This window comes from Monodelphis domestica, chromosome 1 (genome assembly GCF_027887165.1).
Source record: "Monodelphis domestica isolate mMonDom1 chromosome 1, mMonDom1.pri, whole genome shotgun sequence".
NCBI classification, from domain to species: Eukaryota; Metazoa; Chordata; class Mammalia; order Didelphimorphia; family Didelphidae; genus Monodelphis; species Monodelphis domestica.
In genome coordinates this window covers 512,573,618-512,597,761 of record NC_077227.1, presented here as the reverse complement: position 1 = coordinate 512,597,761, position 24,144 = coordinate 512,573,618, and the positions used below count along the sequence as shown (strand labels likewise).

The following is a 24,144-nucleotide window of genomic DNA, read 5'->3' as shown; positions in this document are numbered from 1 at the left end:
ACTCTCCTGGAGGAGCATTCTGCAGGATTCTGTACTGGAGGCTTGCTGGGTGAATGACTGGAGCTGATGAAAGAGGCTTGCATTGGTGGAACTCTTGCTGAACACACCACTGAGATTTCTGGCTAAAGAGACTATCACAACTCCATGTGGAGATGGGGACTTAAGGGAGCCCTTGCTGGGTGGTGAGGCAGACTTCTTTGGACAGCAATTATAGGGTATCTAATTAGACAATATTTTCTACCTTCCTTCCTACATTTCTCTCTTTTACTATATCTCTACTAAACTAAATTGTTAACAGCGGCTAACAGACTCGTGACTTAAGAGTTAATTTCATAAATGGTGACCACAATCTCATATTTTTTAAATATTTAGTCAAACCAATTTTAGTTTTTACAACTGACTACCTCTAGGAAGCATATTTTAACTAAGTATTAAAAACTTCCTAAGAATTACAATGGTCCAAAGCTGGAACTGGCTACCTTGTGAAATATAATAGTGAGCATCGTCATTTCTCCAGCAATTGAGATGATTTCATCATATATTTATTAAGCATCTCAAATATGCAAAGTACTATCTTGCACTACAAAGGCAAAAACAGACCAGCTGTTGCCCTTAGGGAACTAATGTTTTTATTGGAATATAAAATATGCATACAAAATAGTAAATGATGAAAGATAATATGAGGGAGGAGATAGAACCAATACCTAAGGAAGTGGCATTGGAGTCTAGCCTTAAATTAATCAACCATTAAATATTTATTAAATGCCTATTGTATATAAGATGCTGTGGTAGGCAAGGGCTAGGAAACTCAAATGTTCAATGGATCCCTGATATTTACAAGTTTCTTTCAGTGGTGTAGACAGTAACTCATCCCTTGCCTATTCTACCTGATTCTTTTCCATATCTCCTCATAAATTTGTCACAGCCATCCACCATGCTGGAGGTTTTCCTTGATTTATTTTTTTTACACCCCCCCCATTAATAAATATTTTATTATGTTTAAAAACCCTTACCTTCTGTCTTGGTATCAATTCTAAGATATTGTAGCATGGGGTGGATAATTGGGGATAAGTGACTTGCCCAGCTAGAAAATATTTGAGGTCATATTTGAATCCAGGCCTGGCACTCTATCCACTATGCTAACTGCCCCAAATACTTATTCTCTCTCCCTCTCTCCCAACGCCAACCCCATCCTTCCCACAACTTGAAAAAAGAAAAACAAAGCCCCTTATAACAAGTATGCATCAAGCAAAATAAATTTTCATTTTTGTCAGGAATTAAGTCAATAAGCATTTATTGTTTAAGCACCTTCCATGTGCCAAGCACCATGCTAGCATGCCTTATTATCTGTCCTCTGGAATCCATATTGGTCATTGCATGAATCAGAGTTCTTAAATCTTTCAAAGATGTCATTACAATATTACCATTATAGAACTTATTCTGGTTTTGTTGACTTCACTTTGCATCAGTTCATACAAGTCTTCCCAGATTTTTCTTAAACTATACTTTTTGGCCTTTTTATAACATAGTAGTATTCTATTACATTGATATATCATAAATTTCTCAGCCATCCTCCAGTTGATAGGTACTTTCTTAATTTCTAGTTCTTTGATACTACAAAAAGAACTTCTGTAATTATTTTTGTGCCTATGGGTCCTTTTCCTTTTCCTTTGATCTCTTTGGGGTATAGACCTACTAGTGGTATTGCTGGATCAAAGGATATACCCACTTTAGTGACTTTATGAAATTTAATTCCAAATTGGTTTCCATGATTAGATCAATTTTTTAGCTTCACCCACAGTGCATTGATGTGCCTATTTATTCCATGGCCCTTCTAGCATTTGACACTTTGCACTTTTGTCATCTTTGCCAATTTGATGACTCTAAGATGAAAGCTTGGAGCTGTTCTGATTCAATTTTCTCTAATTAGTAGTGGTTTAGAGCATTTTTTCTCATACAATTGTTGGTAGCTTGGATATCTTCAAGAACTGCTTGTTCACATTCTTTGTGTATTTATCAACTGGAGACTTTTCTTGATTTTTCCTGACATCATTTGGCCATTAGTGGAGGACTCTGGCTGTTCACTTGCCACCGTTTCCATGTCATTAGCTCATTTGCTCTTCCCATCATGTAATTCCTCAACAGTATTCTTTACTCCTTTTCTTCTTTGGACTTTCTTATAGGTTATGTGTACTATCTACACAAATCTACCATGAGCCTTTCCATTGCCCTCTGTGTGACTTTTTATTCATGCTTCAGAGACTGCTAAATTCCTTATCTCAGTGTCAACCCATGAAATAAAGGTATTAGGAATAAAAGGACAAAAACAAAATAGTCCCTGCCCCCAAGGAGCTTATGTTGTTGGGAAGGGATGAATATACTTATTCAATTATATACAAAACATAGGAAGATCACTTGTGGAGGAAACAATAGCATCTTGGAAGGAGTGGTACAGATTAGGATAGTCTTTATGTAGGAAGTAAAACTTGAGTTAAACATTTAAAGGAAAATATGAATTCTAAGAGCCATAATAATTAAGTAGGAAGTCCATTTCAGACATATACTATGAAGGCACGGAAATCAAAGACAGAATGTCAAATTTAGGGAACAGAAACTAACCTAATTTGTATGGAACATTGGGTATATGGAGAGGAGTAATGTGAAACAGATGGCACAGTAGACAGAATGCTGTGCCTGGTCAGGAAGCTGTGGGTTCAAATGTAGCCTTAAGCACTTACTGGCTGTGCAGCCCTTGGCCAGTCACTTAAGCCTGTTTGCCTTAGTTTCCTCATCTATAAAATGTACTGGCGAAGGAAATGGCAACATGCTCCAGAATCTTTGCCAAGAAGATTCCAAATGGTGTTGCAAGGAATTGGCCATGACTGAAATGATTGAACAACAGCAATAATGTGAATGTCTTGAGAGTGGAGCCAGACTATAGGGTCTCAGTTACTGGAACTACTCAAGAAGAAGCTGAATTATCTCCTATTGGGGACATTGTAAAAGGGGAATTCATGCTTCAGGTAGGGGTTGTACTACTTCTGTACCTCTGCAGTATCCTTGAATTATGGGAGTCTCTGACTCATCTATGATACTTTCATAACCTCAAGAATGAAAATCCCCCGACCCAGGAATTTCCCTTTTTTCAGATTTGGAATTTCAGTCTGTTCAACATGTCAGAAAATAATATATTTTGCGAAATAATGATTTATGGGGGACAGCTGGGTGGCTCAGTGGATAGAGAGCCAGGCTTAGAGACGGGAGGTCCTAGGTTCAAATCTGGCCTCAGACACTTCCCAGCTGTGTGACCCTGGGCAAGTCACTTGACCCCCATTGCCTAGCCCTTACCACTCTTCTGCCTTGGAGCCAATACACAGTATTGACTCCAAGATGGAAGGTAAGGGTTTAAAAAATGAAATAAAATAATGATTTATGTCTAATGTTTGCTAATATGACTAGCTTTGGGAGGATGAGGCATCCGCCTCACTCTGAAACTTCTCTGGCTGCATTTATAGCATGACCAACACACTGGCAGCATGCTTTCTCTTCACCCAGTCAGGCCTTCCTGGGTTAGTTACGGTGCCAGCAGGGCCAGGAATAGAAAAGTTGTGCCTGCTGTTGGTCTCTATCTCGGCTGCTTCTCCCAGGGCCTTCCCTGTTCTCTCTCCTCCCTGAGGGCCTCCCTTTTCTCTCCTTTGGCCACTTCCCGGGTGTGATTCATGCCTCCCTCCTCTTTCTTCTGCCTGGCTGCTATGTGTCATTTCCTGACATAGTTGGTGAAACCCAGACTTGCACTGGTTCCCCATGTGACTAGCCCTTATGGGATTAGACTTCAGCGTTGTGTCTTTCCTCCCCCCTTTCCACCAAAAGAGCTCAGTAGCTATTTCAGCTGGGTAAAGAAGAGTTCCCCGATTTCCTGGCACGATGAATTTATTACTTTGGGAATTACCTTGGGTTCAGGGAAGGTAAGACTTGGAATGGTTGACTTCGGACCTGGGAGGCGTCTTGCTTTACGTAGAAACTTCTAGCTTTCCCCCACACCTGAGAGCCCTCCCTTTCCCCCTGTTTTGTAGCCTTAAGTCTTCTTCCCCATCCTCCTCCTAGGGGCCCCTTCGGTCTTGCCTTGTCACTCATTCTTTCAGGGTTCAATAGCAGCAATTTGATTTCTGGACTTTGGAGATTTTAGATGTCTATTCAATTCAACAACTAGTTATGGAGATTATCCAGCACTTACCAAGGGCCTGGCACATAGTAAGAAAGCTTCATATATTTTTGTTGATTTATAGCTTGATTGAAAGACAGAAAAATTAAACAGTCCTTATCCTTAAGGAACTTTCCTTCTATTACTAGGGGAAATGAACGTATATGCAGATAAGTAACTGTAAAAGAAATGCAAGGAAGAGAGCACTAATGTATGGGGAGATCAGCTGCTGCGGATGGTAGGAAAATTGGGATCAGAGGAAGTAGGTGAGGAGTGGTACATTAGAAAGAATGTTTAGTGTTTTGGATATTCATAGGAAATTCACCTTCCTTGGAAAGGTTTTAGAGTTAGAGGACCTGGATTAAGATCCTGGCTTCATTATTTCTACCTATGTAGACTTGGGCAAATCATTGACCTTTTTGAGCCTCAGTTTCCTAATTTAGAAAAGAAAAGGGTTGTGTGGCTGATCCCTAAGTTTCCTTCCAGAGCAGCTGGGTAGCACTGTGGTTAGAGCACCAGGCCTGAAGTCGTGAAGACTCTTCTTCCTGAGTTCAAATCTCGCCTCAGGCACTCACTGGCTATGTGATCCTAAACAAGTCATTTAACCCCATTTGTTTCAGTTCCATAACTGCAGAATAAGCTGGAGAAGAAAATGGCAAACCACTCTGGTATCTTTGCTCAAAAATCCCTTCCTTGCAGGGCTCTAAATAACTCAGTCCCACTAAGCCTCCCTGAAGGCGGCTGGTTAAGCTAGGGCTCAGTGAAAATCTAGCTCTGAGCTAGTCCCTGGGACCAGGCTTTCTGTGGGCCCCAGTTCTATCTGGACTGTGTCACTTTTGCTCATTAAAAATGAGTCACTGAGGAAAATAACAGCTAACATTTACATATATAACCTTTTATTTTAAACCCTTACATTCTGAATAGTACCCAAGACAGAAGAACAGCAAGGGCTAGACAATCAGGGCTAAGTGACTTGCCTGGGGTTACAGGACTAGGAAGTGTCTAAGCACAAATTTGAACCCAAGACCTCCCATCTCTAGACCTAGTACTCTATCCACTGGGCTACCTAGCTACTCCCTATATAGAGCCTTAAAGTCTACAAAGTGCTTTGTGTATCTTATTTCATCTAATTCTTCCAATAACCCTTCAAGGTAAGTAGATCAAAGAATCAGGTTCAGCCTGACCCCTCCTCTACCCTTATTTTATAGAAGAGAAAAATGAAAAGGGAAGTAAAGTCCTTTGCTCGGGGCTGTGTCTTGCTAATAAGTGTCTGAGGCAGGATTTGAACCCATGTCTGACTGACTCCCAGTTCAGTGTTTTGGCTATTATGCTATACACTTAAAAAAAGTGTGCTATGTAGATGGAATTTCATGTTCCCTCAAATCATGCTGTGTATATGAGGCAGCAAGGTACAGATACAGAGGAGAAAGTGTTGGCCTTGGAGGGAGGAAAACCTGAATTCAAATCCTGTTGGAACCTGTTAGCTAAGTTGTGGTGAAGAATGAGATAATATATGTAAAGTCCTTTTCCATCTTTATTAAATGCTAGTCATTATTACTGTTGTTGTTATCTGCCAGCCCCAAAGTGGGCCAGGTAGGGTGATAGCAGTTCACTACACAGAATTTCCAAGTTCCCTCTCCACAAAGGAAAGCTTCACATAGTCCCTCACTTTCCCCTAATTCCCTGCAAGCCAGACTTCACCTAGAAAATGACTTTGATTTTAAAGATGCCTGGATAACTAGAAGACCTTCCAAGAAAGGTGTGTACACTGCATCTGGAATATTTTATTCATGGGGGGAGGAAGAGTTTAGATCACTTGGAGCAACTTTAAATCAGAATGACCAGGATGGTGAAGGGTCTAGAAACCATGATAAGTTTTTTTTTTAATTTAAACATTTTTTTTAAATTTGGTCAATTTCAAACATTATTCATTGAATACAAAAATCATTTTCTTTTCCTCCCTCCCCTCCCACCACTCCTCCCATAGCCGACAATAGCCTACATGCAATTCCACTGGGTATTACATGTGTCCTTGTTCTGAACCCATTTCCATGTTGTTGGTATTTGCGCTAGGATGTTCATTTAGAGTCTCCATCCCCAATCATGTCCCCTCGGTCCCTGAATTTGAAGCAGTTGCCTTTCCTCGGTGTTTTTGTTCCCACAGTTTGTCCTCTGCTTGTGGATAGTGTTTTTTCTCATAGATCCCTGCAGGTTGTTCAGGAACATTGCATTGACCCTAATGGAGAAGTCCATAATGTTCGATTGTTCCACAGTGTATCAGTCTGTGTGTACAATGTTCTCCTGGTTCTGCTCCTCTCACTCTGCATCAGTTCCTGGAGGTCGTTCCAGTTCACATGGAATTCCTCCACTTTATTATTCCTTTGAGCACAATAGTATTCCATCACCAACAGATACCACAATTGTTCAGCCATTCCCCAATTGAAGGGCATCCCCTCATTTTCCAGTTTTTTGCCACCACAAAGAGTGCAGCTATGAATATTCTTGTACAAACACAAGTCTTTTTTTCCTTATTATCAATTTGGGTTACAAACCCAGCAGTGCGATGACTGGGTCAAAAGGTAGGCAGTCTTTTATCACCTTTTGGGCATAGTTCCAAATTGCCCTCCAGAATGGTTGGATCAATTCACAACTCCACCAGCAATGCATTAATGTCCTGACTTTGCCACATCCCCATCAGCATTCATTACTTTCCATAGCTGTCATGTTAGCCAATCTGCTAGGTGTGAGGTGATACCTCAGAGTTATTTTGATTTGCATCTCTCTGATTATCAGAGATTTAGAACATTTTTTCATGTGCTTATTAATAGTTTTGATTTCTTGGACTGAAAACTGTCTATTCATGTCCCTTGCCCATTTATCAATTGGAGAATGGCTTGATTTTTTGTACAATTGATTTAGCTCTTTGTAAATTTGAGTGATTAAACCTTTGTCAGAGGTTTTTGTTATGAAGATTGTTTCCCAATTTGTTGCTTCCCTTCTGATTTTAGTTACATTTGTTTTGTTTGTACAAAAACTTTTTAATTTGATGTAGTCAAAATTAATTGTTTTACATTTTGTGGCTCTTTCTAAGTCTTGCTTGGTTTTAAAATCTTTCCCTTCCCAGAGGTCTGACATGTATATTATTCTGTGTTCACCTAATTTACTTATTGTTTCCTTCTTTACGTTCAAGTCGTTCACCCTTTCTGAGTTTATCTTGGTGTAGGGTGTGAGGTGTTGATCCAAACCTAATTTTTCCCACACTGTCTTCCAGTTTTCCCAGCAGTTTTTATTAAATAGTGCATTTTTGTCCCCAAAGCTGGGGTCTTTGGGTTTGTCATAGACTGTCTTGCTGAGGTCACTTACCCCAAGTCTGTTCTACTGATCCTCCTTTCTGTCTCTTAGCCAGTACCAAATTGTTTTGATGACCACTGCTTTATAGTATAGTTTGAGATCTGGGACTGCAAGACCCCCTTCCTTTGTATTTTTTTTCATTATTTCCCTGGATATCCTTGATCTTTTGTTCTTCCAAATGAACTTTGTTATGGTTTTTTTCTAGTTTAGTAAAAAAAGTTTTTTGGAAGTTCAATGGGTATGGCACTAAATAAGTAGATAAATTTGGGTAAGATGGTCATTTTTATTATATTGGCTCATCCTACCCATGAGCAGTTAATGTTTTTCCAATTGCTCAAATCTAGTTTTAGTTGTGTGGAAAGTGTTTTGTATTTGTGTTCATATAGTTCCTGTGTTTGTCTTGGCAAATAGATTCCTAAATATTTTATATTGTCTAAGGTGATTTTGAATGGAATTTCTCTTTCTAATTCCTGCTGCTAAAATGTGTTAGAGATATATAGAAATGCTGATGACTTATGTGGGTTTATTTTGTATCCTGCAACTTTGCTAAAGTTGTTGATTATTTCCACTAGCTTTTTAGTTGATTCTTTAGGATTTGTTAAGTAGACCATCATGTCATCCACAAAGAGTGATAGTTTGGTCTCCTCATTGCTGATTTTAATACCCTCAAGACAAGATAAAGTTTTTGAAGGAGCTAGAGATATTTAGTCTGGAATAGAGTTGCTAGGAAGGGGAACAGGAGGGCTATCATCAAAAACTTTAAAAAAAATACTGTGTATTGGCTCCACGACAGAAAAGCAGTAAGGGTTAGGCAGTGGGGGTTAAGTGACTTGCCCAGTGTCACACAGCTGGGAAGTGTCTGAGGCCACATTTGAATTGAGGACCCCTTACCTCTAGTCTTGATTCTCAATTGATTAAGCCACCTCGATGCCCCATCTCATCAAATACATAAAGGCTTATCTTTTAGAGAATCCTGCCATTTTAGAGGGCATAAATAAGACCAGTGGTTAGAAGTTTTAAAGAGGTAGATTTTGGCTCAGGGAATGGAAGGACTGTTAGAAAAAAGAACAGGTTGCATTGTGAGATAGTGAATGACCTCCCTTGTACTGAAAGTGTTCAAACACAGGCTCTCTGGCCATTAGCCAAGGATGCTGGGGAGAGGATTCTTCCATGCAGTTGGGCGTTGGGCCAGATGCCCTCTGAGGTTTCATGCAATGCTAAGTTTGTCCTCCCATACTGCCTGTTCTTCCAGCCCAAAGACACCTTTGCTATAGCCTAGTTCCTTCTTCAGACCTGTGTCTCTTCTGAGTCAGAACGAGACTGTTTGGCACTCCTTCCTGTGCCTGTGCCTGTGGTGAATTGTGTGCTAATTCTTGGAATGAGCACTGGGATGGGTCTGTCTCTCGATGAGCTCTTCAGGCCACTTAGCACTTCAGTTTCATTTCAGATCCACATTTTTATTGGTTGGTCATTCCTACCCATGTAGAGCCTGTAGGTCAAGATTAGTCTTCCCTATGTGACCGACTGGGAAATGGAGATAGACAGAGGCTACTGATGGATGAAGATTAGGACCCAGAGAACTCAGCATCTTGGTGATTGAGGCCTCTCAGTTCTGCTGTCTCTTTTGTCTGATGTGAAAATGAGAATTCCATATGAGTCTAGTCCATTCCCAGCTAACTCTATTTAAATCTAAATAAGTCTATAATCTTTTTTTTTTAAACCCTTACCTTCCATCTTGGAGTCAATACTGTGTATTGGCTCCAAGGCAGAAGAGTGGTAAGGGCTAGGCAATGGGGGTCAAGTGACTTGCCCAGGGTCACACAGCTGGGAAGTGTCTGAGACCAGATTTGAACCTAGGACCTCCCATCTCTAGGCCTGTCTCTCAATCCACTGAGCTACCCAGCTTCTCCCTATAATCTTTTGATATTGTTGTTCAGTCGTTTTTTAGTCATGTCTGGCTTTTTGTGACCCTATTTCGGCTTTTCTTGGCAGAGATACTAGAATGGTTTTACCATTTTCCATTTTCTTATCAAGCTCATTTTACAGAGGGGAAAGTTGAGGAAAATAGGATTAAGGGGCTTGCCCAGGATGACACAGGTATAGAATGTCTGAGATCAGATTTGAACACATATTCTCCTGATTCGAGGCACTCTATCCAGGGTGTCACCTAGCTGCCCCCAACAACAATATACTATTATTGTTGTTGTTGTTTTAAATAAATTCATAGAATCATAATTTTAGAGCTGGGAGGTATTAGGGGTCATCCAGTCTAACCCTCTTATTTTTCAGGTGAAGCAACTGAGGCCCTGGAAAGGTAGCACATTTTCTAAGATCAAGAGTAGTGTCAGAGGCAGGATCTGAATACAGATCTTTGGATAATGGTCAGTGTTTTTTTAAAAAAATTATCCTTTATTTATTTTAACATTCATTTTGTTAAAAAATTGAGTTCCCACTTCTCTTCTTCCCTCCAGCCTCTCCCCCACTGTTGATAAGACAAGCAATAGGACATCAATTATACATGTAAAGTCACCTAAAATATATGTCCATAATAGCTTCATTGCTAAAAAAAAATGCAAGAAAAATAAAGTAAATGAAAACAGTATGTTTCCATTTGCACTCTTGAGTTCATCAGTTCTCTCTCTGGTGGTGGATGGCATTTTTCTCTGTTAGTCTTTTGAAAATTTCTGGGATCATTGTATTAATCAGAGTAGCTAAGTCTTTTCACAATTGAACATCATTATAATGTTGCTGTTACTTTGTACAATAATCTCCTGATTCTATTCATTTCAATTTGTGTCATTTTGTGTAAGGTACATCTTCCCAGGTTTTTCTGAAACCAACCCCCTCATCATTTCTAATACAGTAGTATTCCATCCCAATAACATGCCACAACTTGTTCAACTATTCCTCAGTAGAAGAGTTTTCCTCTTCCACCCTGTTTTCCAATCAATTCTTTGCTACCCCAAAAAGAGCTGCTATAAATTTTTTTTGTGTATTTGGATCCTTTTCCTTTGATCTCTTTAGATTATAGACCTGTAGTAATGCTACTCAGTCAAAGAGTATGCACAGTTTTATAGCCTTTCAGGCATAGTCCCAAATTGTTCTTCAGAGTAGATGGAGCAGTTCACAACTTTACTAATAGTGCATTAATATGTACCTATTTTTCCACATCTCTAACAGCATCTACCATTTTCCTTTTCTGTCATGTTAGTCAATCTGAGAGGTATGAGGTGGTACCTCAGAGATGTTTTAATTTGCATTTCTCTAATTAACAGTGATTTAGAGCATTATATGACTATTGATATTTTTTATTTCTTCTTTTGAAACCTGCCTACTTATATATTTTGGCCATTTATCAATTGGGGAATGACATTTTTATAAATTAGACTAAATTTCCTATATATTTGAGAAATGAGGCTTTTATTAGATAAAGTTTCTATAACATGTTCCCCCAGTTTCCTGCTTTCCTTTTAATTTTGCTGCATTGGTTTTGTTTGTGCAAAACCTCCTAAATTTCATGTACTCAAAATTATTCATTTTGCTTCTTGCAGTCCTCTCTATCTCTTGTTTGGTCATAAATGCTTCCTTTACACATAGATATAAAAAGTCATTCTTTTTAACATCATGCCATGTATTTGTGTGTGTGTGTGTGTGTGTGTGTGTGTTTATATTAGTCACATCTATATATGCTCTGTGTCCTCATACCCATTTTGTGACCCTTCCTTCTAACAAAGAACAACATTTAAGGAAAACCCAAGTACAGAGGAACCATAGCTGATAGCATACATAGCATTTTGCACCCATAGTCTCTCACTTCTTTACTGAAAGGAGGGAAATGTTTCCTTATCCTTTTTCCAGGGCAAGGAGGGATAGTCAAAATTACAGAGCATTTTTATGACTCCTTATTCTTGAAGCTGCAACAAGATCATATGACTTTTTATTTCCACTTTCCTTTTTTTTTTCCTGGATCCCATAAATATTAGCCATAGACTTTAAGAGAGAGAGAAGACACATTAGTTTTGTTAACCGTAAAAAAAAAATGTATCCATCAAATACTGAGGAGTCCTGGTTGAGTTAAAAAGATTGATTATGAAAAGGGAAAGTAATACACAGGTATGCCAAAGGACATCCAGAAAAAAGCCCCCACGGGTCAAGAAGGGTATGGTTAACTTATGCTTGAGAACCAAAAGGAGAAGTTTGGGAAGGAATTGGGGATGGAGAATGGCCAATCTCTTCCAGGGACAGGTAGAACACAGAAGCAGATGTTTGGGAGCAATGGCAGACCACAACACTTGTTTAGCCCAGCTTAGGCTGCTTCAAGTAGAGTTTGGGAAGGACAGCTCAGTGAGGTCAGCTGGTGAACACTCTGAAGGCTTCTGGGAGTGAGCAAGACTTCTGGCTCACTGCAGGCTCCTGATTGGCTCTTTACTGCAAACAGGCTATGCTGTGTCCAGTTTAATAAGGTAGCTCATAGAAAACAGATGTACAGTGGGACCTTGTTTTGTGTGACCAATGCATTCTAAGATGCTTCATTTAAGTTAAACATAGTACATGAGGGTGAACCCCATTATTTAATAAATATTTCCTAGACAAACATACATAGACATTTTATGACTTTCTTAGGTTTACCAGAGCTACCAGCATCACCACTCTTGTACATTGGGGTCATCATTAATAATTAAATAGTGTTAATGAAACAAAGAGAAACACTGCTCTGACATGGACACAACTTGATACAAGTGAGAACTTGTGATGTGGGAGCTAAAGTTTGGTGCAAAAATGATTCACCCTAATACTTCTCAGAGAGAGAATGATCATGATTGGATGAATTGCTTGAAGATTTTATGATGCTTGGGAATTAGTATGCCATTAAATGTTTTATTTTACACATTTTCTGCCTTCATTCTTTTCTACTGCCAGTTGCATATACCTGAATTTGCATGTGTTGAGTTTGTGTAAAACAAAGTCCTACCATATTAAGAGAGAGTACAGTATTTTGACAGTGCTAATATCTAATATAGAACCTTACCCATTTAGGCAGGGGCAGGGTATAAGGGATGGTCAGCACTTGTGATCATTCAGCTGCAGAGATAGGATTTGAACACCCATGTTGTCGGACTTCAAATCCAGTACTTTTTCCAGGATATCACATGGGTTCTTTTTGTGCCTTGTTGGTGTTTTTCCTGTGGGAAAGATATGCTCTAATATGGGCTGATGGTCAAGGCATGAAAGTGTAAGGCCATTTCCCCAAGAACATCCCCCAGAACTGTTCTTCCCTCCCCACAATGACAGCTTAGCCTTGGACCCCATTGCTGTCTTATGGGCAGCTCCCCAAGCCTTTCCATATTCAGAAACTAGAGAATAGTGAGGACAGCATGTTTTCAGTGTAAAGTCACTGGCCCAGAAGATAACCAACCATTTCCCTCTAATGTTCCCCCAAATCATAAAATTTTTATCAGAAAGTATCTCATTGGCTATCTAATTCAAGGGAAGCTGTAATTGTTCCCATAGTTTTCCTGACATCAAACCTTAATTTGCCTATTTTGCAAACTACTGCTCACTGATCTGAGATCTGTCTTCCTGGTCCAAGTAGAACAAATCTAATACCTATTGAAAATTATAATCCTTCACATACTTGAGGGCAACTATCTTGTTTAGCATCAACTAGACAAGCACTATTAAAATACTGAAACCAATATATCTGTTTTTCATTGGTTGTTTTACTATATACAGTGTAAGCCTATTTGCAGAAAACAGCCAATTAGGAGCTTGCAGTGAACTGCTCATTCCCAGACTCCTTCATGGCATTCATTGCCTGACCCTGCTGAGCAATCCATCCCTAGCTCTACCTGAAGCAGTATAAACTGGCTTAAACTAGGCTTATGGTCACCCATTGCTCCCCAACATCTAAAACCATCCTCCTGTGGTCCACCTGACTGAGGAAGAGATTGGCCATTCTTCACCCCATTCTTCTCACCCAAACCACTGATTCTCAGGCATAAAGTGCCTACCCCTCTTGAGCTGTGAGGGCTTCATTGTAGATGTCTTCGAGCATGCCTTTCTATCACTTCCCCTTTTAAGAACTAATCTTTTTCATTCAACCAGACTCCTCAGTATTTGATGGATGAGTTTTCCACAGCTGATGGGAATTCAGAGACAAAATTTTAAGACAGCCTCTATCCTTAAGGAACTTGGATTCTACTGGAACTTGTATTTTTTCAGAAATAATAGTAACAGCTCATATTTTATATAGTTACTTGTACCAAGCACTTTAGCTACATGGTTTTATTTGACTACTACAATGACTCTATGAAACAAGTTGGCTGATTATCACTCCCTTTTTGTAGAAAAAAGGCAGAAGGCCCCCCGATGAAATGAATTATTTTTGGTAAAACAAATAGTAAGTGGAGATGACTGAACTCAAGCCCAGATCTTCTGATCCAAGGATAATGATCTTTCTATGAAATACTGTTCATTGCCTCTTCATCTCACAGCTGAGTCAGAACCAGGGCATGACCAAGTCTGATAGGGGGCAGGAACTGTAATGGGAAGCAGTAAGTGACAGAAGCTTAAATAGTCACCATGTGGATCATTCCTTTATTGAGTCCTTTTTCCATCTATGCTTAGTAAGAATTGGTTGAATCTAGTCATCCCCAGGAAAGTCTCTGGAAATCAACCCAATCTCCTTGAAAACAGATCTAGTCAAGTGTGATAAGTAGCACCCTGCTCTCTGGAAGGCAGAGACTGGTAGATTCCTTAAGGTGGGAATTCTGAGCTTTAGTTGGCATAGAGTGATCCACTAAGCGTCCACCCTAAGTCTGGCACTAATAAAGTGAACCTGTGGGAGTTGGGAGAGGGCACCAGGCTGCATGAGGAGGGGTGAATAGGTCTGGTTTAGATATGGAAGACTCAGGAGGGGCAGCAAGGTGGCTTAGGGGATAGAGAGCCAGTCTGGATATTGGGTTCAAATGTGGCTTCAGATACTTCTACCTGTGTGTGCCTGCGTGAGTCATTTAACCCCCTTTGCCTAGCCTTTACTTTTCTTCTGCCTTGGAACCAATACTTAGAATCTATTCTAAGACAGAATGTAAGGGTTTAAAAAAAAGATTTTGTGCCAGCCAGTATTGAGATTAGGCACATCAATGCCTGTAGTACTTCCAAACTGGGCAAGATGGAAAAGAAAGGGAGAGAGGGAGAATGGAGGGGGAGAGAGGAAGGAAAGACAGTCCCCTTAGGTGTAATTTAAAATAATCTCACTAGTTGTTCACATGGCTGGCTATATTTTACTCCACCAAGGAATGTTTCCAAGTCAGGGGAAGAGTAGGCATCAGGAAATAAGCTTATAACAGGGCTGTAGAGACATGGCCATCACTGCTACCATCTTGACCAACACTTCTCAGACCAGATAGAGACAGCCTGGCACCCTGAATATTAGCACTTTAGGAATAGAACCTACCCCCCACCCCACCCCAAGACCACTGGCCCTACTATCAGCCTGACGTTCAAAGCCATTATTGAGGTAGGCAACTCCACTGAAGGAGGGGCTGGAACTTTGGCCATCATCAGTACTATTGATCAACTGCTAACAACTCCAGACCTTTGGCCTTCCTGCCAGTGTAACTATTGGAGTCTGGGGGGCAAACCTTGTGGAGACATGGAGATAGGAAGCCCCTGTCTCTGCAGGTGCTTCTGCCTCCTTTCTCCTCTGTAGGTGCAGCTGCTAAAGATCCAGAAAAGAAAGTTCTTACCACTGAAATCACCAAATGGTTAAAGAGGATGTTATCAATGGCATTAATGTGGAAGAAGACACATTGGCACTTTCTTTGCCACTGTACCCTAAGCACCACTAGGCCTGGTCACCTGGCTTAAAGCTGAAACTTTCTCCATGGGCAGTTTTCTTCTATTAAGACATAGGCTTCTTGGAGCAGCTAGGTGGCTCAGAGGATAGAAAGCCAAGGCTAGAGAGGAGAGGTCCTGGATGCAGATCTGGCCCCAAATACTTCCTAGCTGTGTGATCCTGGGCAAGTCACTTAATCCCAATTGCCAAGCCTTTATGGTCTTGGAACTGATATATGGTATTGATTCTAAGACAAAAGGGAAGGGTTAAAAAAAAGCAAACGAATTGGGGGTGGTTAGGCAGCTCAGTGGATAGAAAGCTGGGTCCAGAGGTAGGAAGTCCTAGATTCAAATCTTGCCTCAAACACTTCGTTCTTGTGTGACCCTGGGCAAGTCACTTAACTTCCACGGTCTATCCCTTACTACTCTTCTGCCTTGGAACCGATACACAATGTCAATTCTAAGTTAGAAGGTAAGGGTTAAAAAAAAGGTATGGGCTTTTTGAAAGAAGGGACAGCCTTGCTTTTTCTATTTGTATCCCCATCCTTTAGCACTGGTATTTCATCCATAGCATGAGGTTAATAAATGCTTTTTAATGAATTAATTCTTTCTTTTGGCTCCTTTCATGTTCTTTCTCCTCTGACTACTCACCTCCCACCTGTGTGGGAGGCTGCTTCCTGGCTAAGGTTCTGCTTCTGCTTCTCTATAGCATGCAAATTTGCTCTGCCTTCATCCTAGAATTTCTGAAGGTGGCAGAAAATCCTAGCTCGAAGCTGTTCACCTCTAAAATGGTAGAGCCTGTTAAGGGAATTCTGACAGCTGAATGTTGTTTTCTCTGAGTGTGTGAGTCTTTTGGGGAAGGGGGTAGAGGTGAGGCTGGGTGATTTGGGGAGAAATGAAGTTTAGGTGGATGGGGAGTTTTCAGGGGAGGACTGAAGGATGTGATCCCAAAGCTGAGCTCCAATCATAGAACAATAACATTTTTGAGCAAAGACAGGCTACAGAGTAGAATTAAAGGTCTATAGTTGAACCAGTTGGATTCTCTTATTTTCTATGGTTAGAATTTCAGTCCAGGATTTGGATGCCCAGGAACCAACTAAATGCTTGTTCTCTTCTACCTGAAGATGATAAAATGTGTCATGTTAGTGTTTGGGCCTGCAATGGGAACCTAGCCCTTTAAAGCTTGGCATCATCCTACCATGCCAATTTTATTTCACACTATGATTCCCTTTCTCTGTGTTCTCCATTCCAGCCACACTGACCTACTTGAAGATCCACATGGAAAGTATTTTTAACTTAAACGTCAATTAAAATGAACACTTCTATAGATACACAGTAGGAACAGAGAACATTGCACATGAAACTGAGAATTTCTCTCATGTACAGCTTGCCTTTCTTTTAAAGTATATAATAAATTCATTGCTATTTTCAAAGCTGTTCAGGGTCTTCCTCTAATCCAAATCTCTGAGTTGTAGGCATCAGGGAGTTCTTTGGGAGCTGAAATTGTGTACCAGATTGGCTTTTGTTGCTGCAGGGATTATAGTCTGCCAGTCTTTGAGATCCTAAATCTATCAAATAATTTTCAAAAATACTATTTTATTTTTCCCCAATTACAAGTAAAAAACAATTTTAATAGTTAAAAAATATGTTTGAGTTACAAATTCTCTCCCTCTCTGAGACAATAAACAATCTGATAAAGATTTTAGATATAGCACAAAATTTTTTTGATGTTTCTCCAAAGCTAAAAGGGTGACCTTTTAATTCATCCTCTTGTCTTTCATCCTCTTCCTCTCCCCTGAGCTTTCCTTCTTTCCAATTTAGACCAGAAGGGTTTCAGGGTGAGAAGAAGGTTGGGGCAGGGATAGGGTAGATGGTAATAATTAGGGTTTTAGATTTAACTAAGTTATTTGGAGGGTCAAGAGACAGTGTGATATAGTAGGAAGGCATTTTACTTAAGAACAGGAAGACCACTTTTGTGACTGTTGCCTCTGACTCTTCTCTTCTGAATATTGAAGATAATTACCCTTATACTGGCTGCTCCACAAAGTTGTAGTAAGGAAAGTGCTTTGTAGAAAGCTATAGAGAAATATGGGCTATTATTATTAGACACAACAGCAGGTATGGGAATCAGTTACTTCCCAGAATACCCTATCTTTCCCTCACCCCCCACATCAAGCAATGTGCCTAGAAAATCCTTTGATTTCATTGTCTTTTCAGTAGAGGCAACTAGAAAACATGCGCCGCCATATTGGTGCCTGGGACAAGCCCCTGGCTATTCCACTATAGTAATGGCTCTGCTTCTACATTCATTTTTCTTTCTTCTATGGAAGTTTAGAGAGGCTCTGTCAATCACTGAATCATTCAATAAGCATTTTTAATACAAAGACCAAAAAACAAAACTGTTTCGTGCCCTCAAGGATCTTATGTTCTATGTGAAAAAACAAGGTCTATACATGCATACATTTATATAAAATAAATAAATTCCATTGGAGTAACTGACTGCTAGAGAGATGGGGAAAGGTCTTATGCAAGAGATGGTATTTAAGTTGAATTTTACAAGAAGTGAGGGAATCACCCAGCAGTCTCCCTTCCTGCCTTCAGAAAAATAAGATAGAATGTGATAATGATGCCATTCTGCTCTTTAGTCATTTCAATTGTGTTGGATTCTTTGTGACCCCATTGGGGTTTTCTTAGCAGAGATATTAGAGGGGTTTGCCATTTTCTTCTCCAGCTCACTGTATATAGGAAGAAACTGAGGCAAACAGAGTTAAGTGACTTACCCTGGGTCACACAACTAGGAAGTACCTTAGACCGGAGTTGAACTCAGGAAGGACTAAGCATTTTAAGTATTGGCTTCCCCAAGACTAGAACTCTTTCCTTCCTCTTTTCTGCCTCTTCACATTCTTGTCTTTCTTCAAGATTGAGTTAAAGCCCTATCTTCTGTAAAAAAAAAAACAAACAATAAACTTTTCTTATATCCCCTTTCTTGTTAGTATTTTCCCCCTGCAATTATCTAGAACTTTTCCTATAATGATCTTGTTTGTACCTATGTAATAACAATTTATTACTATGTTGTCTCATCCATTAGATTGTGAGCTTCTTGAGGGCAGAGATCTTTTGTCTTTCTTTGTATCCCCAGCATTTTTTTTTATCATGGTACTTGGGTACATAGTAGGTGCCTAATAAATGTTTGCTGCCTCAGGTTTTAATCCTAAATTCCAGCAAAGTTGTGTGTGAACCTGGGAAAATGCCTAGGATGCCACCCCTCCACCTCTTTACTTTAAGTCTAGGGTTTAAAAGAAAAAGCTTTGTTTCTGTAGAGGAGATAGACCTACTGAAAAGTCAATAAAATGTTAGGATAACACAAAATCTGCCCCCAAGTGTTGTTCTCCCCATTCCCATTTTTCTTCTTCCCCCATCTCTTAAAAAAGACTGCCTAACCTTGGCTTGGTTCTCCCTGCAGCACTTGCTGTCCTTTGAGACATTCCTCAGCACATCTATTTTGAACCTGCAGCTGGTGCTGCTGAGAATAACCAGAGCTGTGATATTGGGATAAGGAGAAAGAAAAATTATCTTCTCTCTGTACCCTCCCCCTTCCCTATGTTTATCTTCTTGGCCTCCTTCTCTTTTCTCCAATCTGCCAGGTCCTAAGAATGCTTCCCCCCCCCTCTAGTTTTCCTTCTGTGATCTCAAAATAATAATAATAGCTGATGTTTTTATAGCTCTGTAAGTTTTTCAAAGTATTTTACAAACCATCTCATTTGTCTCTCATAAAAATCCTTGAGGCATTACAGATTTCATTGCCTTCATTTTGTAGATGGGGAAACTGAGGCTCAGGGATCACATTGTTAATAACTGTTAGGTTGAGGGGAGATTTAAATCCATGTCTTTCTGATTTTATATTCTCTAAAATTAATTTATGGTCAACATATACAAGAACAAAATACAACCAGATTAAAAACCTTTATCATATTGTTGTTCAGTTGTGTCTAGCTCTTCATGACCCCATTTGGGCTTTTCTTGGCAGAGACTCTTACTGAAGTGGTTTACCATTTCCTTCTCTAACTCATTTTACAGATGAAAAAAATGGAAGCAAACAGGATTAAGTGACTTACTCAGAGTAATATAGCTAGTAAGGGTCTGAAGCTAGATTTGAACTCAGGAAGAGGAGGCTTCCTGATTCCAAGTCTAGTGCTCTATTTACTTCACCACCTGGATCAAAGCCACATCAAATAGATTGTCCAGGGAAACACTTCAGTTTCATAATGATAAATTGCTTTCTAATGTACTTAAGACATAACAGTCTATATGAAAAGCTTAAAACACACCAATCTAAAGCAAATATTTTACACATCTCAAGCCCATTGGTGAACTGGAAGTGACTTTTAGAAATCACGGGGCCTAACCCCATCATTTTACATATGAGGAAACGAGGCCTAGAGAGAAGGGGCTCATCCAGTGTTTTACATTGGAGACCTGGCAGTTGACCCTAATTTCCTTAATCTTGGCTCTTTTGCATCCTGCTAATGTCTTTAGCTAATTACAATCGTGTATTCAAGCTCTTAAAATGGACGCTTATTGCTATGGTTTACAGAAAAGACGTTGTACTTAAGACTTAAACAAACAAACCTATACTTTCTGTCTTAAAGTCAATACTATGTATTGGTTCCAAGGCAGAAGAGTGTTAAGGGCTAGGCCAGTGATGGTGAACCTTTTAGAGACCAATAGAGATTGAGTGCCCAAACTGCAACCCTCATACTGCATGTGAGCCACCCCTTGTCCCAGACAGGGAAGGGAGGAAACACTTCCACTGGGCTGTTGGGCAGAGGGGAGGGTCATGTGAGAAATGTTCTTAGGTGTACATGGAGAGGGAGAGGGTGCCATTGGTTCACCAGCACAGGACTAGACAATGAGGGTTAGGGCCAGATTTGAACCCAGGACCTTCCATTTCCTAACCTGGCTCTCTATCCACTGAGCAACCCAGCTGCCCCTAAGATACTTTTACTAAAGAGCCAAATTGACTGGAGTAATGATACAATTTTTGCAAAGATCTTCACTATAGGCACATATTAACTCACAAGATGGGAAGCTTGAGAACTAATTTGGGATACCAAGGGGCACAGGATGGGGCAGGTAAGCTCTGACTGAGATATTTTTATCCTATTATAGAAGAAGGAAAGTAGTTCAGAGATTCCAGGAAAGGTTGCTCCTTTGACTTGTTATGCCCAGGATATGCCAGGTTCCCATAACTCTTTTAGTGGGATGGGTTGGCTACTTAGATTCTTTAACTAGGGATAACTAAGTGATAAAGTGCATAAAGCATTGAACTTAGTGTCAGGAGGGCTTGAATTTAAATGTGGTCTCAGACCCTTAGAAGCTGTGTGATTTTGACCAAGTCATTTAATCTCTGTCTCAGTTTCTTTATCTGTAGAATGGGGATAATGGCACCTATCTCCCAAGGCTTTTTGTGAGGATAAAATGAGATATTTCTTTTTTTTTAATATATTTTATTTGATCATTTCCAAGCATTATTCGTTAAAGACATAGATCATTTTCTTTTCCTGCCCCCCACCCCCCATAGCCGACGTGTAAGTCCACTGGGCATTAGATGTTTTCTTGATTTGAACCCATTGCTTTGTTGATAGTATTTGCATTAGAGTGTTCATAAAATGAGATATTTCTAAAGTACCATATAAGTGCTCATTAGTAATAACAATAGCAATAGTTATTATTATTATCTTTGACACCTCAAGGTATATGAAGATGGCTCCTCAGTTGTTGTTGGTGAGTTGTTTCAGTTGGGCCCAATTATTTGTGACCCTGTTTGGGGTTTTCTTGGCAGAGATAATAGAGTGGTTTGCCATTTCCTTCTACAGTTAATTTTCCAGATGAGGAAACTGAGGCAAACAGAGTTAAGAGATTTGCCTGGGGTTACACAACCAGGAAGTGCCTGAGACCAGATGTGAACTCTGGAAGGTGAGTCTTCCTGATTCCAGGTCCAACACTCTGTCTACTGTGCCGCCTAACTACCCCCAAGGACAATCTAGTATTTCAATCAGACTAGGACCAGGGATTTTTTTTTTTTCCGTAGGGATAAGGAAAGTCTTATTTAAGATGGTCTGATTAATTTTCCTACCTCTGATGTCAGAGGCAGGGAGATATTCAGGGAGGTTGAATATAACACAGAACATGGGAAATTGCAAATAGAGAGGATTCTAGAAAAGAGACTGGGAAGGGTTGGCAGATGGGAGGAAAGGGCCTGTCTAGAGTACAGGCAGTTTTTCCCACTTACATTTTATGGATTCTAGAAAGGTCCAGAGGTCCAGAGGGTTTTTAGACTACCAAACAGGGTATTGGCAATTGGTCTTAAATGAAGTCAGTGTTTGTTATATTTCATACTGTGATTGATAATGGCTACCGTGATGAAGGAGTATGAATGGGGATGCGTTCCAGTTTTCTTGGGGTGAAGAGCATGGGAGTCTTTGCAAATCTTGCTAACTGAAGACCTTTCAAAAGTAGAAGGACATGAAAGTCTATATTACTACTTTGCCGATTTATTACTTCTGCTGTAACTGTAATTGATTACTATGTGCAAATCACTGGGAATACAAATAGAAAAGTAAGACAGGCCCTGCCTGCTCTCAAGGAACTCACATTCTACTATAAGAGACCACCTATGCAAGGTTTCAGTTGCAAGTCATATGGAAAGGATCTATGGTAAATGTAATGTCTCCTGAGCAATGTCATTTCCATTGATCAAACCATATCAATCTCTGATGCTAAATCATTTGATAGTCACAGAATTTTCTTTTCTGGGTCTTCAAAGAAGTGGTTATAGCTCCTGCAGGAGGAATTGTCCAACATCTCTGTAGGGATTGCCCTCCTCTCCTCCCCCAAGATGAAGGCTTTGGGCAGTGGACTGGAAGCATTACTATTCCAAAGATTCTTGAGCTCATATGTCTCTTGGGAAGTCTCCATCACAGTCTAGAGGGAGATGGTGGTCAAATTGATAGTGGAGGCTTGACTTGTCTGGCATGTATTGCCTCTCCCTTCCCTTAGGCTGACCCAACTGACCTGTAAATGGCAGTTCCAATAAATTCAATGAACATTTATTAAGTATCTACTATGTGGCAGGCACTGAGCTAAGCACTGAGGATACAATTAATAAAAAGAAAAACAGTCCATACTGTCAAGGAGCTTAAATCTAATAGGTTGTAAATTGGTCCACAATTGGTAGGGATGGCTGACTCCTTTTCCACAGGAGTCGTTTCCCTAGAGAATGGATTTTGAGGGTGGACTGAGTGGTTTTGGGCAGAGAGCTACCAGTCTCAAGAATCAAGGAAGGTGGGTGGGTCCCTTCTTCACAGTGATTCCTCCCCTGAGGGATGGCAGAGGGGGCTGAAGGCAGGTCTCTTGGTTTATGGGATACTGTTATTCTCAAGGCTCATTGGGCTCAGGGTCCTGGGCTGACTCTATAAGGAAGATTGTGGTTAAAGTAGGGCTTGGGTTTTATTTGATGTCTGACACATGCTGCCTCCCATCTCCCCCCACTCCCCATAGTACCTTGTTCCTTCCTTTGTGTGCAAGGCTGATAGAAATTAAATGACTTGCCCAAGACGATACAGCTAGCAAATGTCTATGGCAGAATTTCAACTTAGATGTTTCTAGCTTTAAGTGCAATGGTGCTCCATCCCCTTTTTCCTTCTTGCTTCATTTTCCTGGGTTTGACTTTGTCCTTTTTGATCCCTATTGCCCTCATGCCTCCCTCACTTTACTGCCATCTCATCACCCTCCTTGTTTTGCTGTTGAGCTTGGCTCTTTTGGAAGTAAGAGGATGGAGCAACATATATGGGAGAGATGGCTTCAGGAAAGAGGACACCTTGCTTTGAAGCATCTGTGCCCTTCCTATTCATGGCTCATCAAACTCTTATCCCATGTGCTATTTTTAGATGATTCTGTTTGTGGTCTAGCTTTCTAGCCTTTGTGTAAAACCCTTAGGTTTCTTCTGACTTCTGTAGGGACAAAGTGGGGGAAGGGCATATTGTTCCATGGTCCTCGTATAAGATAGTTTCCCTATTTTTCTCTGATTTTTAAGTACTTTTATTTTTTAGTTAATAGAAATCTATTTTCTCTTCCACCCACCTCCAACCTCCTCTCCATTCGAAAGAAAAGAGAACCCAAAATCCTTTTAACAAATATGTACAGTCAAGCAAAACAAATTCCCACACTTACCATATCCAAAATATGTGTTTTATTCTGTTTCATCACATCTCTGCCAGGAGGTAGGTGCCATGCTTTATCATTAGCTCTTTGGAACTATAGTTAGTTATTACACTGATCAGAGTTCTCAAAGTCTTTCAGAGCTGTTTGTCTTTACAGTGTTATTGTTATTATAGACATTGTTCACCTGATTCTGATCACTTTACTTTGCATCAATTCATAGAAGTCTTCTCAGGTTTTTCTGAAAATTTTCCTTTCATTATTTCTTACAGCACAAAAGTACTACATTATTTTCTAATTACATACTTTGTAAAGCTATTCCCCCATTGATAGCCACTTCTAGTTTCCAGATCTTTGCCATTACAAAAAGAACTGTTATAAATATTTTTGTACATTGGGTACTTTCCCATTTTCTTTGATCTCTTTGGAATATAGGTCTAGCAGTGGTTATCACTAAGTCCAAAGGTATGCACAAAGTACAAAGTCAAACCCAGCAAAATGGAATAGGAAGGAGAAAGTAGATAGAGCACAATTGC

General features: G+C 40.0%; 1 protein-coding gene across 8 annotated transcripts in view; it reads left to right on the top strand.

Annotated features, from left to right (window-relative positions):
* PTK2B (protein tyrosine kinase 2 beta) overlaps window positions 1–24,144 on the top strand; it is a 170,014-nt gene that overhangs the window by 53,603 nt on the left and 92,267 nt on the right. The window contains exon 1 of one of the 8 annotated variants that reach the window (XM_056813099.1): window positions 3,554–3,965. The exons of 6 other annotated variants lie outside the window; for them this stretch is intronic. The gene's annotated coding sequence lies outside the window, so the exon portion shown is untranslated. Of the gene's footprint in view, window positions 1–3,553; window positions 3,966–24,144 lie in introns of those variants that run through there. One more of the 8 variants, XM_056813093.1, reaches the window with a different exon arrangement.